The sequence below is a fragment of the Cherax quadricarinatus genome, chromosome 52 (genome assembly GCF_038502225.1).
Source record: "Cherax quadricarinatus isolate ZL_2023a chromosome 52, ASM3850222v1, whole genome shotgun sequence".
Taxonomy (NCBI): domain Eukaryota; kingdom Metazoa; phylum Arthropoda; class Malacostraca; order Decapoda; family Parastacidae; genus Cherax; species Cherax quadricarinatus.
In genome coordinates, this window is record NC_091343.1 from 23,711,191 (window position 1) to 23,716,003 (window position 4,813).

The window sequence follows — 4,813 nt, forward strand, 5'->3', positions numbered from 1 at the left end:
GGCGAAACGTTTCTTCAATAAAGATTCCCATATGTTGCATAAGTGTCTTAATTCTTCAACGAAGTCACGTTAGAATAGCTTGGAATCACATAAGATTATGCCTCCTATGCTTTTCGGTTTATTGCTTCGAGTTTCAATGCAGCAAGCTCTGTTAGCGCTGAACCAAATCAGAAATTCCACTGATGCTATTAGCCTTTATACTTATTTATTACTTTTGTCTTTTTCCGGCTGCTGTGGTACTGCCTGTAGTCTGCTGAACCCAGCCATCAATGTACAGTATAAATGACGTTTACTAGGCAGTTTTCTTGCACTGCTGTCTTACGAAATACAATTTCATTATCATTCTTAATAAGAACATAAGAAGGAACACTGCAGCGGGCCTACTGGCCCATGCGAGGCAGGTTCGGCTTAAGCCAATGACCCAACCTAGTCAGGTCAGGTCACATTCACTTAAGTAGCACAAATTAGTCAGGCCCAATTCACACCCACCCACACTCACCTATGTATTTATCTAACCAATTTTTAGAACTACACAACGTTTTAGTTTCTATGGCGGTACTCGGGAGTTTGTTCCACTCATCCACAACTCTGTTACCAAACCAGTGCTTTCTTATATACTTCCTGAATCTGAACTTTTCCAACTTAAAATCACTGCTGCGAATCCTGTCTTGACTAGATATTTTTTGCACGCTATTTACATCCCCTGTATTTATTCATGTTTTCCATTTATACACCTCAATCATGGTAGTATTCAAGGTGTTGAGAAATACTGATGGTATGTAGTAGTATATAAGTAATAATAATTTATTTCTCAGAGCCATACAAATAATGTAATTTTATTATAATCATGGGGAAGCACTAAGCCCATAGGATTATACAGCGCATATGGAAGGGAATGGAAGGTATTCAGACTCAATTCATGGAATTGGAGCACAGATCCAATTCCTTAGATTAAGAGCCCCTCACCAGCATCAAGGAACCTCCCTTGAGGCGTACAAATAATGTAGATAACTATATTAGTACAACAGTAAGCACAAAAATGTCACTTGTTATGCAATGCACAATTAGTGTGGTAGTACTGACGGTGTAGTGGTATTGATGGTGTAGTAGTATTGATGGTGTGCTAGCACTGATGGTGTGGTATAGATGGTAGTAGTATTGGCGTGGTAGTATTGATGGCGTGGTAGCAATGATGGTGTGGTATTGATGGTAGTGGTACTGGCGTGGTAGTATTGATGGTGTGGTAGCACTGATGGTGTGGTATAGATGGTAGTAGTATTGGCGTGGTAGTATTGATGGTGTGGTAGCAATGATGGTGTGGTATTGATGGTAGTGGTACTGGCGTGGTAGTATTGATAGTGTGGTAGCACTGATGATGTGGTATTGATGGTAGTGGTACTGGCGTGGTAGTATTGATAGTGTGGTAGCACTGATAGTGTGGTATAGATGGTAGTAGTATTGGCGTGGTAGTATTGATGGTGTGGTAGCAATGATGGTGTGGTATTGATGGTAGTGGTACTGGCGTGGTAGTATTGATAGTGTGGTAGCACTGATGATGTGGTATTGATGGTAGTGGTACTGGCGTGGTAGTATTGATAGTGTGGTAGCACTGATGGTGTGGTATAGATGGTAGTAGTATTGGCGTGGTAGTATTGATGGCGTGGTAGCAATGATGGTGTGGTATTGATGGTAGTGGTACTGGCGTGGTAGTATTGATAGTGTGGTAGCAATGATGGTGTGGTATAGATGGTAGTAGTATTGGCGTGGTAGTATTGATGGCGTGGTAGCACTGATGGTGTGGTATTGATGGTAGTGGTACTGCACACAGAAATCACTCCCTACGAAAGTAAAAGACTGGGCAGGCGATGCAAAATGCCCCCAATTAAAAGTAGGGGCGCCATTGGTACACTAAGGGAAAACACCATAAGTGTCCGGGGTCTAAGACTGTTCAACAGCCTCCCATCAAGCATTAGGGGAATTGGCAATAAACCCCTGGCTGCCTTCAAGAGAGAGCTGGACAGATACCTAAAGTCAGTGCCGGATCAGCCGGGCTGTGGCTCGTACGTTAGACTGCGTGCGGCCAGCAGTAACAGCCTGGTTGATCAGGCTCTGATCCACCGGGAGGCCTGGTCATGGACCGGGCCGCAGGGGCGTTGATCCCCGGAATAACCTCCAGGTATGGTGTGGTATTGATGGTAGTAGTATTGACGTGGTAGTATTGATGGTGTGGTAGCACTGATGGTGTGGTATTGATGGTAGTAGTACTAACGTGGTAGTATTGATGGTGTGGTAGCACTGATGGTGTGGTATTGATGGTAGTAGTATTGACGTGGTAGTATTGATGGTGTGGTAGCACTGATGGTGTGGTATTGATGGTAGTAGTACTAACGTGGTAGTATTGATGGTGTGGTAGCACTGATGGTGTGGTATTGATGGTAGTAGTACTAACGTAGTAGTATTGATGGTGTGGTAGCACTGATGGTGTGGTATTGATGGTAGTAGTATTGATGGTAGTAGTATTGATGGTAGTAGTATTGATGGTAGTAGTACTAACGTAGTAGTATTGATGGTGTGGTAGCACTGATGGTGTGGTATTGATGGTAGTAGTATTGATGGTAGTAGTATTGATGGTAGTAGTACTAACGTAGTAGTATTGATGGTGTGGTAGCACTGATGGTGTGGTACTGATGGTGGTAGCACTGGTATGGTAGTATTGATGGTGTGTTAGCACTGGTATGGTAGTATTGATGGTGTGTTAGCACTGGTATGGTAGTATTGATGGTGTGTTAGCACTGGTATGGTAGTATTGATGTTGTGTTAGCACTGGTATGGTAGTATTGATGTTGTGTTAGCACTGGTATGGTAGTATTGATGGTGTGTTAGCACTGATGGTGTGGTATTGATGGTAGTAGTATTGATGGTAGTAGTACTAACGTGGTAGTATTGATGGTGTGGTAGCACTGATGGTGTGGTAGCAGTGATGGTGTGGTATTGATGGTAGTAGTATTGATGGTAGTAGTACTAACGTAGTAGTATTGATGGTGTGGTAGCACTGATGGTGTGGTACTGGTGTGGTAGCACTGATGGTGTGGTACTGATGGTGTGGTAGCACTGGTATGGTAGTATTGATGGTGTGTTAGCACTGATGGTGTGGTATTGATGGTGTGGTAGCAATGATGGTGTGGTATTGATGGTGCGGTAGCAATGATGATGTGGTATTAACCATACCTAAAGTCAGTTCCTGATCAGCCGGGCTGTGGCTCGTACGTTGGTTTGCGTGCAGCCAGCAGCAACAGCCTGGTTGATCAGGCTCTGATCCACCAGGAGGCCTGGTCACAGACCGGGCCGCGGGGGCGTTGACCCCCGGAACTCTCTCCAGGTAAACTCCAGGTAATACCCCGGCCGGGATTGAACCCGCGGTCAGAGATGTGGTATTGATGGTGGCAGCAATGATGGTGTGGTATTGATGGTAGTAGTATTGACGTGGTAGTATTGGTGTGGTAGCACTGATGGTGTGGTATTGATGGTTGTATTGATGATAGTAGTATTGACGTGGTAGTATTGGTGTGGTAGTAATGGTGTGGTATTGATGGCGTGGTAGCACTGATGGTGTGGTATTGATGGTAGTATTGACGTGGTAGTACTGATGGTGGTAGTATTGATGGTGTAGTGAGGTACTGGAGTGGGGCGGTACTACTGAGTCTTGGGTGGTACAAGAGATGGGATGGGGATGGAAGGGGAGTGGGAAGACTGGGATGAATCTGGCTGGGTGGGTGGGGCGGGATGGAAGTAGTGGTGGTGGTAGTGGTGGTGTGGGGGGGGTTGAGGGGTGACAGTGGAAGGGAGGAGGGGCTTGCTGGGGGACTGACACCTAATCACTGATATTTTATTCCCAAGAAGGGGATTAATCTAGCTTTCAAGTGTGTAAGACTTACACAACTGTGTGTATATACCGTGACTATAGTGGTGATGGTGGTGGTGATAAGTGTCCTGGTGGTGCTGTGGTGGTGCTATGAACCTCCCCTGTCCCCCAACAATGGCCTCGCCTAGCCACGTCCTAGCCACCGCCAGACATACACATCATACACACTCATACCTCACTTCTTCCTCTCGTCAGGATGCTCCTTGCACTTGCTGCTGCACCTTACACGTATATCCTCCGAGTATACATCCTAACACCAGCCCGAGCGTTAGCTTTAACCTGTAAAATCCACAGTAAAGTCCCACTATCCAATTCTTTCCACAAGAGATCGAGAGAAACTGGCTAGCAGACGGGCGAATTTCCCATCAACGCTGCATGCACAGCCCCTCGTGTCTGATTGGTGAGTTCGTAATAATAGCGACCAACGGGAGGGCAGAGATGGCTCACAGCTCGTGAGTGAACGAATACACACCGCCTCCTGTAGTGACGTGGGCGTGAGGGCGGAGCCTCGACCCACGCTCTCACTCTCCCTTCCTCTCTTAGGGACTATATAATGAAATTATTTGGGGACCATTCCTGAAAACCTTACTAGGCTCTCTTTCATCACATTTATATTTTAGCCCCCGCTGCCTGTATGTGGTGGGGGAGTATGTGTATAGTATGTGGAGAGGCGGGGAGGGTATGTTGGGGTGAAATAAGGAGGGTAGAGTGGATAATGGTGGTTGTTTTCAGGTAGTGGTCCTAGTGCCTGGGAGTTGGTCACATGGTGTGTGGTGTGGCTGGCGGCTCCACCAATCACAGCTCGCGCCACACAACACTACCAACAAATACTTTACCATGTAATTGCGGAGGGGGAAACGAAGTCGCCACAACCTGCTCCACCGTATTTTT

The 4,813-nt window shown here is 46.0% G+C and overlaps 1 protein-coding gene across 11 annotated transcripts in view; it reads right to left on the reverse strand.

The window, feature by feature from the left end:
• The window catches only part of LOC128696855 (polyhomeotic-like protein 2), a 227,155-nt gene extending 222,811 nt beyond the window's left edge, over window positions 1-4,344 (reverse strand). For 6 of the 11 annotated variants that reach the window (XM_070096161.1, XM_070096162.1, XM_070096160.1 and 3 more), the window contains exon 1: window positions 4,097-4,341. The gene's annotated coding sequence lies outside the window, so the exon portion shown is untranslated. Of the gene's footprint in view, window positions 1-4,096 lie in introns of all 11 variants that reach the window. The other 5 variants (XM_070096167.1, XM_070096169.1, XM_070096166.1 and 2 more) reach the window with 3 other exon arrangements.
• Between the last annotated feature and the right edge of the window lie 469 nt (window positions 4,345-4,813).